Consider the following 15,850-nt stretch of genomic DNA (forward strand, 5'->3'; position numbering starts at 1 on the left):
GGTCTGCCGACTGACTCCTGAACAGCGATCTCAGCCATTGACCGGAGTGCTCTGCAAGTAGCTGCCCCCTGTCTGAACACAATAGCACAGCAGGGCAGATCGCTGTACTAACATTGGATTGTGTGTTACTGGCTGATTGGCTAAAAAAATATAGACATAAACGCGTGTTAAAAATAAAACGAATACAGCCACCGCATCCAATGACTGGCTAGCTACATTATATTACATGTTTTTTGTTTGTTTGTTTTTTTGATTTATGATTAAAGAAAACTTTCAAAGACATTTGTTATTTCTTCCCAGAGAAGCACTATAGTGTCTATCCAGTAAAAAAAAAAAAGCTTAGGCTGAAGCTGGGATTTATTAAATACTTTAATTTAAAGTAGATGTAAACCCACTCACTAAAAAAAAAAAAGCTTTCATTTAATAATGTCATTTCAAAATTAATTTTCAATATTTTGAAATCTGCAGATTTCTATAAAATAATACCTGGTGATCCTGCCATGGCGATCCTTGTTTAGGCACTTCTTGTTATAGGGTAAAAATGCTCTGTCTATTTTTTAATTGCATTCTTACATTGTCACCTGTCACACAAACTTCAGATGGAGAGTACAAAAGGCTGTGCCAACACACATTACACAGTCATAGTCCACTACTGTCATCTTTGCATAGTACTAACAAGCTGCAATGCACATAATATGCACCTGCGTTGTAGCAAGCCACAAAGCACAGCAACACACGGCAGGCCAATGCGTTGCCAAAGAAAGGTTGCGTTCAAATTTCTGCCCGTTGGCACCCCATTTATTTCAATAGGCTGCCTTAACACAATGCACATTAACATGTGACATGACGTACACAAATACACTACAAATATTTAACTGGACTCTAATGTGGGGTACACACTATAAGAAAATTGGGCGAATGATCTTCTGATTTTCCTCGTTGTTTCACAGCAAATCAGAACCAATGAACGAAAAATCGTACTAAAATTCTCATACGACAAAGGCTTTTTTTTTTTTTTTGTTTATTGTTTCTGATCATGCCCAGTTTTTCTTTTCTGATTTTTCTTGTGCAAAAATCGTACGAACGCGGTACACATTCATCGAAAATAGTTTGTTCTGTTCCCGTACGAGAAATATTTTGGAGTTTGGCCCTTTGGGAATTTTCATATGAAAAGTCGGAATCGGCTGTCGAAAGTCGTGTACATACTATACGAAGATTGTACGAAAGTTCCTCGGACGAAAATGTTTGCCCCATTTTCGTATAGTGTGTACGAGACTTAAGGACTGTTGTGTGGATCATGAGCTTTGCAGTCATTGGGGAAAGTTGTGACTTGTGAGTGGATTTCGGGTTTTTGTTTTCTCGGACGCATGCAGTTATCCTGTCATTGCAGTGATAGCTCTCACAATGCAAACACTATAAGCTTTTGTTTTAAGATCTCAAATCATTATCTGTTCAATTCAAAATGTGTTTAATTTCCTCACAGGACAAAACTCAGTTTCCTGTGGCTACTCTCATGTAAACAGTGGCTTAGTCAGAAGACAATCACATTATTGTAAAGGGTATAGTCTAGGTCCTAAACAGTTTCCAGCACTTAGATAGTATTGTTTGCCAATTAAGGGTCTTTCTTTCAATGTATATATAAACCCAATCACTAAAATCTCATAGAAGCGTTAATATGTAATTTAGAATAATTTTAGAAATACTTTTAAATCTGTAGCTTTCATTACATAATACCAAATCATCCTGCCATTAGGATCCTGGTTCAGGCACTTCCTGTTAAGGGTGACAACAAGTGTCTCTGTCTTCCAGTTGTGCTCTTGTGTTGTCACCCTGTCACACGGGCTACCATTGGAAACTACAAATGGATCATGGAACTGACTATGCAGGATTACAAATCCTTTGATAATATATACATACAGATATCCATAGGTGGTTCTAATTCCAGATTGTTACCTGTATAAAAGACACCTGTCCACAGAAGCAATCAATCAGATTCCAATCTCTCCACCATGGCCAAGACTAATGGCCCGTACACACGATCCGAATATCGTACAACCGTTCTCGCTTAATAGTCGCAAGTAGAAATTGAATAGCTAAATAAAGTCACGAAAATTCTCGTACGACAGACAAAAAAATCGGAAGTGATGTCATGTGTTGTAATGTATTTGTATTGTATTTTCGGACGACAACTATACTGACTAAATGAAAATCGTACGATCTGGAATTGTACAAGGAAAATTTTCGGGTATGTCCGATCGAATAATATCGGATGAACGGTCGTGATCAGCTGTCGAAAGTAGTGTACACACGATCCGAATATCGTACGATCCTTTCTGGGACCACCGTTTTCGTACGATATTTGGATTGTGTGTACGGGCCATAAGGCTTGATTCACACCTATGCATTGTTTGTGCTTTTTGCATTTTGCAGATTTGCACTACAGAACGTGTTCCATAGGAAACCATGTTAAATGGACTGTAGTGCGAATCTGCAAAATGCAAAAAGCACTAAAAATGCATAGGTGTGAATCAGGCCTAAATAGCTGTCCAAGGATGCCAGGATCAAGATTGTAGACCTACACAAGTCTGGAATGGGCTACAAGACCATCACCAAGCAGCTTGGTGAGAGGGTGACAACAGTTGGTGCGATTATTCACACATGGAAGACACACAAAATAACTGTCAATCTTCCTCGATCTGGGGATCCATGCAAGATCACTCCTCGTGGACTTTCAATGATCATGAAAATGATGAGGAATCAGCCCAGAACTACACGGGAGAATCTTGTCAATGATCTCGAGGTAGCTGGGACCATAGTCACCAAGAAAACAATTGGTAACACTACGCCGTGAAGGACTGAAATCCTGCAGCGCCCACAAGGTCCCCGTGCTCAAGAAAAGCACATGTACAGACCCGTCTGAAGTTTGCTAATGAACATCTAAAAGAGTCAGAGGAGAACTGGGTGAAAGTGTTGTGATTAGATGAGACCAAAATCAATCTCTTTGGTATCACCTCAACTCGCCGTGTTTAGAGGAGGAGGAATTCTGCTTATGACCCCAAGAATACCATCCCCACCGTCAAACATGGAGGTGAAAACATTATGCTTTGGGGGTGTTTTTCTGCTAAAGGGACAGGACAACTTCATCACATCAAAGGGATGATGGACAGTGCCATGTCTGGTCAAATCTTGGGTGAGAACCTCCTTCCCTCAGCCAGGGCGTTGAAAATGAGTCGTGGATGGGTATTCCAGCATGACAATGACCCAAAACACATAGCCTAAGCAACCAAGGAGTGGTTCAAGAAGAAGCACATTAAGGTCCTGGAGTAGCCTAGCCAGTCTCCAGACCTTAATCCCATAGAAAATATGTAGAGGGAACAGAAGGTCCGAGTTACCATACGTCAGCCTCAAAACCTTAATGACTTGGAGAGGATCTGCAAAGAGGAGTGGGACACAATCCTTCCTGAGATGTTTGCAAACCTGGTGGCCAACTACAAGAAATGTCTGACCTCTGTGATTGGCAGCAAGGGTTTTGCCACCAAGTACTAAGTTATGTTTTGCAAAGGGGTCAAATACTTACTTCACTCATTAAAATGCAAATCAATTTATAACTTTTTGAAATGCGTTTTTTTCTGGATTTTTGTTGTTGTTATTCTGTCTCTCACTGGTAAAATAGACCTACCATTAAAATTATAAACTGATCATTTCTTTGTCAGTGGGCAAACGTACAAAATCAGCAGGGGATCAAATACTTTTTTCCCTCACTGTACATCCTTCAAATTGGTCCAAGCAGTACATTAACCATGAAAAAGGGGCTATATCTGGAAAACTTGTCCTAAAAAAGGTAACGATAAAAAAAGTATCATGCACTGCATGCAGCGGGGCTATGTATTTGCTTCTTGCTTTTTATCAATAGAAAACTGTACAGTAAATCTATAAAATATTAAGGTGTTAGCTTTAGTTATATATTCCCTCAAAGGGCTTTGAGATGTTCATTTACTTCGCTGGAGACTGAAAAATGCTGCAAGATGAGCAGGAGAATTGTTCTCTATTGTGAAGAGTGTCTATTCTCCCTCTGGCTCTTCTCTATAATCCATCATAACCCGCCAATGTCATATCCCATTGTCGCATAAATCTATTTTACATGTGAAAATAGTAGTGCCGTGTTTTCTATGCACTGCAAGGTAATTACATTCACGCTAATGCTGTATAGAGTGATATTATTTTTTTTACAGCAGTTTACTAATTGATGATGAAGTAAATGCAGTATAACTACACCTTTGGGGTAAAAAAACATGCTCAGAATTATAATTGGGGCATGAATAAATCACAATTTGCAATTATTTATTTCTTCTGGAGTGCTTTTCAGCTGCTCATTATCAATCTGCCTGGCACCTGAGCAGCAGATTCAAAAAAGGCCCTTATGTCTGCTCTTCAGTGTATGCTTTCCCCAGACTGTGCTAGACAGATGGGTCACCCAGAGAATCCTACTTCTGGGTGCTTTGTTGCCCTAATTGATAAGGTTTGCACTGCAAGCTACAGAAGTATATTGTGCATCAAAGCAGCCTTAGTGCCGGTTCGCACTAGTGCGATGCGAGAACCCTGCAAATCCAGTGCAGGCTCCCGTATCGCACCTGAATCGCACAGTGGTTCACACTGAGATCAGCAAACCACTGCGGATGTCAATGTAAAGTTAATGACGCCCCCAGGTCAGCAGATCACAGTGCGAACTATGAAATGGTACAGGAATCAGATCTCATAAGTGTGAACACCCATGCGATCCAATTCCAGTGCGGGACAAAAAAAGGGTCCTGCACCATTTTGGTGCGAATGTGATGCGATTTCAGCCATACAGTTTGTTTGGCTGAAATCGCATTGCACAGACATCGCATGTGATCTGAATGTGCGAATCACATGCAATGTCTTGCATCACACTAGTGTAACCCGGGCCTTAAAGTCATTGTGAACTGTATTTTTAATTTTTTTTTTTTATACTTACCTGCTCTGTGCAATCAAATTACACATAGCGGCGCCAATCCTCCTCTTCTTGGGTCCCCCACTGGCACTCCTGGATCCTCCTCTTCCTAGTGTGCCACAATAGGAAGCTACTTCCTATTGTGGCACACCTGCAGGCTTACTCCCAAGCCACGCTGCCTGTGTCTATAGAAGCAGACAGCGTGGCTCGGCCCCGTCCCCTGCTCTTTCATCATAGGATTTGAATGACAGCAGCGGGAGCCAATAGCTCCAGCTGCTCTCAGCCACACCTGTGAGAGCAGGGAGTAGGGAGACAGTCGGGTACCGTGCTGGATCAAGTTAGGGCTCAGTTAAGTAAAAAGGGGGGGGGGGGGCATACTGGTATCTAAACATCTTTTACTTGACTTCTTTCACCACTCCAGCGCTGTCCTGACTGCAGCACTGCTCCCTTAATTCCTAGTTTCACAGATGACTCTGAGAGCAGCAGTAACCTTAAGCTCCTGCTGCTATCAGTCAAACTCCTGTGAGGAGGGGGCTGGGGCATGGCTTACCTAGCCAGTCTCAGGAGAATGCCCACATGGGTAGCCCCAAAGCACACGGCTTCATAAGTGGGCACACAGAGGAAGAAGAAGCAGACAGCACTGGTGGGGGATCGCCAAAGAGGAGGTAAGGGACCACTCTGTGTAATATCATAGCACAGAGCAGGTAAGTATAACATCTTTTTTATTTTAAATTTTAAAAAATTCCTTAATATTACTTTAAGCTGGCTATACACTAGTAGAATTTCATTTTAAAAAAAATGTTGCTTTAAAGTGATATTAAAGATTCTTTTTTTTTTTTAAATAACAAACATGTCATACTTGGTTTTACACAGAGCAGCCCCGATCCTCTTCTTCTCGGGTCCCCTCCTCCTGGCTTCTCCCCCTTGACCAGTTCCCCCAATAGCAAGCCATTTGCTATGGGGGCATTGGTGCATGCTCGCTCCCGAGCCCTGCTCTATGACTCCATAAGACACAAAGAGCCATGGCTTGGCCCCACCCCTGCTGCTCTCTCTTCATTGGCTCACTGGCTGTGATTGACAGCAGTGGGAGCCAAGAGAGAGACCTGGGACAGCCGAGGCTCCTGTGCACATCGCTGGATCGAGAATTGACTCAGGTGAGTATTAGAGGGGGCTGTTGGGGGAGCAGCACACAGAAGGTTTATTACGCTCATACATACTGTACAATAGAATGCATTAAGGTAAACAACATTCAGTCTTTACAACCACTTTAACCACTTCAATAACGGGCCACCCTTCCTGTCCAAGCCAATTTTCAACTTTCAGTGCTGTCACTTTTTAAATGACAATTGCGCGGTCATGCTACACTGCTACACACGAACAACATTTTTATCATTTTGTTACCACAAATAGAGCTTTCTTTTGGTGGTATTTGATCACCTCTGCGTTTTTTTGCTAAACAAAAAAAAAAAAGACCTAAAATTTTGAAAAAGTAAATTGTTTCTTTGTTTCTGTTATAAAATGATGTAAATAAGTATGTTTTCTCCTTCACTGATGGGCACTGATGAGGCTGCACTGATGGGCACTGATAAGGCGGCACTGATGAGGTGCACCAATGAGGTGGCAATGATGGGCACTGATGATGAGCACTGATAGGTGGCACTGATGGGCACTGATAGGCGGCACTGATATGCAGCAATGATGGGCATTGATAGGTGGCACTGATGGGCACTGGCACCAATTGCCGATAGCCACTGATTGGCATCAGGTCTAGGCACTGACTGGCATCCCTGGTGGTCCAGGGTGGCATGCCTGGTGGCCATCCATGATCAGCATCCCTAGTGGTCCTGGCGGCATCCTTGGTGGTCCTGTACACAGCTGATTACATGGTAAAGAGCCTCCGCCAGAGGATCTTTGCGGAGATCGGTGTTGCGATGTGTCAGACTGACACGCCACACCACCAATTGCCGCACTGCGTGCCCCCACAGGCGCGCTCCGGCTGTTATCCTGAAAGACGTCAAATGATGTCTAGTCAGGATAACTGAACCACCACCCAGCCGTCATTTTGCTATAGGCCGGGCGAGAAGTGGTTAAGAATGTTTGATTGATTTTCTAATCATTAGTTAGGCCAAATAGTAATTTGTTTTGACCACAGTGGCAAGAAAATTTTAAGGAGCAGGATGGGAAACAGTGACTGTGGTTTGCGTTTGGGAAAGTCCATTAACTCCAAAATCAAAATGCTAAAAGGAAACATTTTTCTTAGTTTTGAATGGCATTCATTGTGTCATTGAATGAACTGATTGGAACGTTCCTAAGAATTTTAGTTTGAACAGCGTATGACCAGCTTTTTTTTATCATGAAACATAAAAGTGTATGACCAGCATTAGTAAATTTCCTTTCTCTTGGAGCATGCTTACTTATATTGGTTATATCAGGAATAGTTTTAGTTATATTGGGAATGGTTTTGGTTAAAATTACAATTTAGGAAACATGAAAGTTCAAGTTGCTCTTTTGTCTAAGTTATGTGACTTCTTGAGAAAGGGATGCACTTACTGTACCTGACTGATGTTGATAGAACTATAATTATTCATTGGACGTATGATCTCTTCACACATTACTGTTTTGAATTGAGGACCCTAGTGCTTCAGAACAGTAGTGCTCACCACTAGGCTGCTGTGCTGCTCACTACATGGCCATAAATTTGTGGACACCTGACCATCAAATCTATAGAAGCTTGCTGGGCTTCTTATTTAAAAGCCATGGGAAACATATGGAGTTGCCCCCATTCCCCCAACACCCTCTTTGTGGTAATAACAGCTTCCACTCTTCTGCAAAGGCTTTCAAAAAATTGTGGAGTGTATCTGGGAATTTGGGGATGTGGGAATGTTTGTGTAGTCAAGTACTGATGTTGGATGAGAAGACCTGGCTCCCAATCTGTATTCCAATTCATCCCAAAGGTGTTCAGTAGGGTTGAAGTCAGGGCTTTCTGCAGGTTACTTGAGTTTCTCCATGTCAAATTCATCAAGCCATGTCTTTATAGAGCTAGCTTTGTACACAAGGCAAAGTCCTGCTGGAACAGAGAAGCCTTCCCCAAACTGTTACCACAAGGTTAGAAATGCACAATTGTCTAAAATGTCTTTGTAGGCTGTAGTATTAACAGTACTTGAAACCCCTGAACTCTATCATTTGAAGAGGAGACCACAACGTTTTGGCCATATTGGAGGTGTGATGGTAAGGTGTCCACAAATGTTTGGCCATGGTGTGGCTTTCTCAGTAGAGTTGATGGAACTCATTGTTCATGAAAATATTAAAGCTATCAACAGCAGATGCTGTAGTGACTATTAGTATTATAAATGTTAAAAAACAAATGTTAGTTAGAGACTCAAATTTCTGTTTTTTTAACAGGTAATGGAAATGCTAAGATGATGGCAAAAGAGCCGGCCAGCTCATTGGTGAAATCTATAAAAGTTACAATGATCATTGCCAAAAAATGTCAAGTATTTAGGGAGTTGATCATTCACAGCATATGCCCAAAGTTTTTATTTCACGTGTATGGATTGTGGCGGCGATGTACTGCATCTCACATTCATATTACTTCTCTGCTAAAACCTTCTCCAGTAACCACTCACTCTACTTAATTACAAACAAGTAACATTGGATTACAGCACAATGATGAGGTGAAGAGGGTCCCATTATCCCCCTGCTGCTAATGATATGCAAACACACAGCTAAGGAGCACAATCACTGTTGTAGTCACACCAGATGACAAGTAATTGTGTCTCTTTGTTAGCACAGGGTATTAAGCCAGATTTGGGAAGGATTAATGTTTTGCATTGAGCACGTGCTTCAGCTTGCCATGCATTAGTCTGTGTGTGACGGTGGGTGGGGGTCTGCCAGTGACCCCAGAAAGCAGTCGGATGACATTAAGGCCCCATTATGCATGCTGCCATGTTTGCTCATGAAGCCAAGACACCCGGAGTTTTAAAGACAAACTCCAAATATAAAAGAACAACCATTTTTTAAACCACAGCCAACCATAGTCTCAAATCAATCATAGTCTCACAAGGCTGCTTAAAATATATTTTAATTTTTGCTTTTACTTTTGAGAACCCCTCACTATGTCCTTGTTATGTGCTCCTATTTACACAACATAGCTAAAAAAATTTTTAAAAACCTTTCTAGTTATTTCTTTGAGGCAGAATTATACAAAGGACTGCAAGCTATTCTGATCAATTTCAAAGTGCAATTAGAGGGAGAAAATGAGGAACAGTGCATTAACATACAGTGTACCATCCAAGCCTTGAGATCTTTAACCCTTTGTTAGGGCATGACAGTATGCACAAGCTAGGTAGGATTTTTAAACAATTAAAAAGTAGCCCTTTTTAAAATTCATAGATATGCTATGTGACTGGGAACATGTAACATAATGTAGGTGTTATCCCAATTTGGCTGAAAAAGTGCCTAAAGTGACACTAAATGATATCCTTAAAAAAATAAAAACTATGAATCCCATGGTCCATAGTCCTTAAGAGGTGCTCCAGTCGTTTTTCTGAAAATTGAAATTTAGCAGCTACAAAAGTTGTAGCTGCTGACTTTTAATAAACAGATACAAACCTGTTCCAGGATCCAGCTCTGTACCTACCCAAGTGGGCGGCGGGAGCTGTCTTCAGTCTCTGGTGGTGACATCTTAACAATGGGTCCCAGCCGGGTGCCCACTGCACATGCTCGAGATGTACTATGCATTGTGTGTCCCAGCAGATTGGGGGGAGGAATGGGGGAAGGAGCCTAGGCAATCCGAGCCCCCCCCAAAAAAAAATGTGCAAGAGAAGCGGGGGAGGAAGCCTTAAAATGGAACTTTCCCTTTTGGGTGAAGTTCCGCTTTAGTCCATATCTGGAGCGAGCAAGAGAGGGTGGCTACATTCCTACATACAATGGGTCTATGGAGATCGAATGTAGCCATCCTCTAACACAGTGGTCTCCAAACTGCAAGCCGGGGGCCCTTTGCTTGCCTTTATCTGGTCCTTGGTGCACTATTCCTCCCACTGATATGAGATACTATTCTACCATCTGACACCAACAATGGGGTACTGTTTCTCCCACTGACACCAATGCGGCACTATTCCTCCCCTTAGTACCAAATGTGGCAATGTTTACTCTCATTGATGCCTGGAATTTTTCCACTCTTGCTGGACATAGTCCGGCCCCCCTAAGGTTTGAAGGACAATAAACCGGCCCTTTGTTTAGAAAGTTTGGAGACCCCTGCTCTAACAGAAAGTTGGATCAGGGCAACAAAAAAAAAAAGAAATCGGCGGAGATTGAGAGCAATAGATGGTACTTTTTTTAGTTAGATTTTTTTTTACCAGAGTCTAGTGTCACTTAAGCAGAAATACACTTTTTAAGGGCCTGTATTGATGGACTTTTATTTTTTGTGCTTCAGAAGTGTTCCTCTCCCCAACCAAGTCTATGACAATGGAAAAGCAGTTGAAGCAGGTCAATTGAACTTGCAATGAATTATGAATGGTCCCTGAAACAACCCAAACTGATGTCAAATGCATTTGTACATCGAAGCCCATAGACCAGTGGTTGTAAACTTATGAGCTAAAAGTTGCCTCAAATGTGGCCGCTGACATAATTAGCATAGCTGCCAACTGTCCCGGATTTCCCGGGACATTCCCGGGACTTGGACTTCATTCCCGGATTTGTGGTGTCCCGGGAAATGTCCCGAAAAATCCGGTTCCCGTTTTTGAATCCGCCGCCGCCGCCGCCGCTAGAGGTCGGGGGTTCTAGGTGGGGGGGAGCGCGCGCACCGCTGTGGGACACCTGAGGTGAGTGGGGGGGGGCACTGGGGACACCTGAGGTGAGTGGGGGGGGCACTGGGGACACCTGATGTGAGTGGGGGGGGCACTGGGGACACCTGATATGAGGGGGGGCACTGGGGACACCTGATGTGAGTGGGGGGGGGGCACTGGGGACACCTGATGTGAGGGGGGGGGGCACTGGGGACACCTGATGTGAGTGGGGGGGGCACTGGGGACACCTGATGTGAGTGGGGGGGCACTGGGGACTCCTGATGTGAGGGGGGGGCACTGGGGACACCTGATGTGAGGGGGGGCACTGGGGACACTTGATGTGGGGGGGGGCACTGGGGACACCTGATGTGAGGGGGGGCACTGGGGACACCTGATGTGAGGGGGGGGCACTGGGGACACCTGATGTGAGGGGGGGCACTGGGGACTCCTAATGTGAGGGGGAGCTCCGCCGGGGACACCTGATGTGAGGGGGAGCTCCGCCGGGGACTCCTGATTGTGAGGGGGGGCTCCGCCGGGGACTCCTGATGTGAGGGGGGGCACTGGGGACACCTGATGTGAGTGGGGGGGGGCACTGGGGACACCTGATGTGAGTGGGGGGGCACTGGGGACTCCTGATGTGAGGGGGGCTCCGCCGGGGACACCTGATGTGAGGGGGGGGCACTGGGGACACCTGATGTGAGTGGGGGGGGCACTGGGGACACCTGATGTGAGTGGGGGGGCACTGGGGACTCCTGATGTGAGGGGGGGGCACTGGGGACACCTGATGTGAGGGGGGGGCACTGGGGACACTTGATGTGAGGGGGGGCACTGGGGACACCTGATGTGAGGGGGGGGCACTGGGGACACCTGATGTGAGGGGGGGGCACTGGGGACACCTGATGTGAGGGGGGGCACTGGGGACTCCTAATGTGAGGGGGAGCTCCGCCGGGGACACCTGATGTGAGGGGGAGCTCCGCCGGGGACTCCTGATTGTGAGGGGGGGGCTCCGCCGGGGACTCCTGATGTGAGGGGGGGCTCCGCCGGGGACTCCTGATGTGAGGGGGGGCTCCGCTGGGGACTCCTGATGTGAGGGGGAGCTCCGCCGGGGACTCCTGATGTGGGGGGGGGCTCCGCCGGGGACACCTGATGTGAGGGGGAGCTCCACCGGGGACACCTGATGTGAGGGGGAGCTCCGCCGGGGACTCCTGATTGCGAGGGGGGCCTCCGCCGGGGACTCCTGATGTGAGGGGGGGCTCCGCCGGGGACTCCTGATGTGAGGGGGGGCTCCGCTGGGGACTCCTGATGTGAGGGGGGCTCCGCCGGGGACTCCTGATGTGAGGGGGGGCTCCGCCGGGGACTCCTGATGTGAGGGGGGGCTCCGCCGGGGACTCGCGCGCCGCACTTGTCTATTTTTGCTAGGCCACGCCTGCTGACGAATGCCCCACCCCCTAATTATTGCACAGCTCCGCCTACAGCCACAAAAGTGTCCCACATTTTTTTTTTACAATGTTGGCAACTATGCTTCTGCTCCCAGCAAGCAAGTGAGTTGAATCAACTGTGTGCACCATCTGTGATGACTGCCAGAGACCAGAGCAGAACTGTGCATTACAGCCAGGCCTCCCGAGTCCCGATGAGAGTCCCACTCCCGAGTCCTGACTCACGAGATGACCGCTCACGTCTAGAACAGAGAGCAGACTGTGAGTGTGTGGTACTAGTGTACATTACAAGTACAGCAGGCCTAAGGCCTCCCCTCAGACCACCATCCGTCCAGAGCACTGTGTGTGGATTATTACAGGCCTCCTCTGACCACTGGCAGTGGCATCCAGGCCACTGTGCATTACAGGCCATCCCTCAGACTTGAGACCACCATCCAGCACTGTGCAGCGTTACAGGCCTCCTCTGACCAGTGACCACCGACATGGTGGCATCCAGATCACTGTGCATTACAGGCCATTCCTCAGACCTGAGATCACCATCCAGCACTCTGCAGCATTACAGGTCTCATTAGACCATCAGACCACTATCCAGAGCACTGTGCAGCATTACAGGCCTCCTCAGACCGTCCAGAGCAGCTTAATCTGTATCTGTGAGTTTGTTCAAATCTTAACACCATAAATAATAACATGATATATCATATTAGATTTTTTTACTCCAGGAGTATATAATGAGTTTGGAAATTCTAGAGAAATGCTTAAATAATGCATTAAAATTTAACTAAACACATTCAATTTTAGTTGACTAAAATTATTTTATTAGACTAAAATGTACTGGAGGAGATTTTAGTCGACTAAAATATGATGACTAAAATTGGACTAAAACTAAAATGGCATTTTAGTCAAAGACTGACTAAAACTCTTGCAGAAGATTAAAGTGGGACTAAAACTAAAATGCCATTTTAGTCCTAAGATTAAGACTAAAACTAAATCGAAATTTGCTGCCAAAATGAACACTTGTGTAGACATGCTACATTTCTGTCTGGGGATATGCTGCAGAAGACAATGCGAAGCTGGGAACATGTTACATGAGGCTAATAGAGATCATTGTTATTACACTAATCAATGTTCCCACTACAGACTGTTGTGGTCTGAGTGCCACACATCATATATTAAATAGTTACATGTGGCCCTTGGGCCGCAGGTTGGGCACCAGGGCCATAGACACCACCCCAATTACACCAATTTCTGAGCTTGCAGGTTTGGGTGTGCCCTGTACCTCTCCTCCTTATCAATGAATGCTGCCAAAACACCTTCCCATACCCTTTTCAAAGCCTGAAACATGAGACTGTCAAGGTTTTTGCCCATGAGCTGCTTCACTTTGACCATTTTACAGATTTTTTAAAAAATGTGCTTGGTCAAGCTTGGTCAAATACAGATTTGTTCAGAGTGGACCTTAAATCGACTCTGTTGCTTAAATAAAACTTGTAGTTAAAGCTGTGCCTACAGCAGCAGGGGACCATGCGATTGGCACATGGAATTGTTGGTTTCTAAATGGACATTGGATTGCAATTCCCCTTCTTCAGAGCGGCATTTGGCGGTGCATACATCTGCCAAGATAAGTATACACTATAAAAATCAAAAAAACAAAGAAATTGCGCTAGGTGCATAAAAATTGTGATGAAGTAAAAAAGGTCCTGCTGCTATGCACTATAACCCCGATATAAGGGTACAAAAAACTAGGTATAATACAGAAAGTGCAGCGCTGGACATATGAATTGAATGGTGAAATATTACTAAACCATGTAATAAAAATTAATTAATCAACAGCAATGTATACAAATAGTGACCTATAAATATAGGTAATAAATTACTTATGACCGTGAGCATATAAATATAGGTAGTGAGTTACTTATGACCGTGAACATATGGAATTACAGAAAAAAATTCCTGGAAATAAAACTTTTAAAGGTGCATAAAAGTCCAAAGCAATATTTTTCGTGCAATGTGAGTTTCAGGGGTGCATCTTCGATAATCGGTGTTGCCCACCACCGAATAGGTGAATGAATAAAAGGCTTACCAGAAAGCCTGTGACCGCCCTTATTCAGGGGGGTCAAAACAGGCTTAGCAGATATGGGGGGACCACCACACGGATACTCCGGTTGGCACCTGATGGATCAATGGGTCAAGACTCCTTGCCAGGTAGTTCTCCAGCCGACAACCACTGTAGATGTTCTCCCGACTCCTGTTCACCCCAAAAAGAAGGAGGCTTCAGATGAATATTGCAGCAAAGCCCCGTTGCAGTGGTCTCTGAGGCTGATGCGGCAGGACATGTGTATGAGACTTTCACTCTCTTTTCTCTTTTCTCTTATACACTATACACAAGGTCCATAGGGATGAGGGAGTTTGGGGTGGAGGAATTTGGCTGGCATGCACAGAGTCCTGACCTCAACCCGATAGAACACCTTTGGGATGAATTATGCCCTGTACACACGGTCGGACTTTGTTCGGACATTCCGACAACAAAATCCTAGGATTTTTTCTGACGGATGTTGGCTCAAACTTGTTTTGCGTACACACGGTCGCACAAAGTTGTTGGAATTTCCAATCGCCAACAACGCGGTGACGTCAAGCACGTACGACGAGACTAGAAAAGGCCAGTTCAGAACCAAGCGCGGCACCTTTTGCTAATCTCGTGTTAGTAAAAGTTTGGTGAGAGACGATTCGCGCTTTTTCAGACTCGTGGCTTTCAGATTGTTTTCTGCGGCTCAGTTTGTGCTTGTGGGTTTGTATCTGCTCTTCAGTGCGTGCAAGCAAGTTCCGCGTGACTTTAAGTAGTCATTGTGTTCTTGTTCGTTCGTTACTGTTTTTCATGTCGCTCTTCACAGGACTTGCTGTTCTTCAGTGTGTTCTGATACTTCGTTCTGAGCAGAGGACCGTTTTCTAGCCATGTTGCGTATACATACTCCTCGTAGAGTTCGTGCTGTGCGGGGGCTTGGTGTTGGGGTCCTGACCTTGACACAAGTCCAGTCCATGAACAGGGTGGGGAGGAGTTCATGGACCAAGAATTGGTTGCTCCAGCGTGACCAGTTCTCTCATATGCTTTTGCTCCGTGAGATCCATGAGAATAATCCTGATGATTTCAGGAACTTTCTCAGGATGACGGACCCCGTATTTCACCGTTTGTTGGCTTCGCTGACCCCCTATATCAGCAGGCAGGATACCTGCATGAGGCAAGCCATCACTCTGGAGCAGAGGCTCGTCGCTACCCTGCGGTACTTGGCGAAGGGGAGAAGCCTGCAGGACCTCAAGTTCTCGACAGGCATCTCCCCCCAGGCTCTGCTGGGTATCATAATTCCAGAGACCTGTTCTGCCATCATCCAGGTCCTGCAGAAGGAGTATATGAAGGTAAGATTTTTATCCTTTAATATCACATTTGATTGTATTAAATGATTGATAATATATTGTATTTCTTTCCTCATTCCTTAATTACCATGATTGGAATATGCTGTGAATGTCCCCTTTGTCCTCATGCATGCTGGATTTTTATGTAATTAATTTTTTAGGTCCTTTATACAGATTGGCCTTCAATAACCTCCCCAGCATGCTCTCCTGCCCTATATTCACCTCATGTAGTCACTTAACAATGTATTTTATCA

General features: G+C 45.1%; 1 protein-coding gene across 3 annotated transcripts in view; it reads left to right on the plus strand.

The window, feature by feature from the left end:
* The window catches only part of LMNTD1 (lamin tail domain containing 1), a 246,028-nt gene that overhangs the window by 11,086 nt on the left and 219,092 nt on the right, over nucleotides 1-15,850 (plus strand). The gene's annotated exons all lie outside the window — the stretch shown is intronic.

This window comes from Aquarana catesbeiana, linkage group LG03 (assembly GCF_042186555.1).
Source record: "Aquarana catesbeiana isolate 2022-GZ linkage group LG03, ASM4218655v1, whole genome shotgun sequence".
Lineage (NCBI taxonomy): Eukaryota > Metazoa > Chordata > Amphibia > Anura > Ranidae > Aquarana > Aquarana catesbeiana.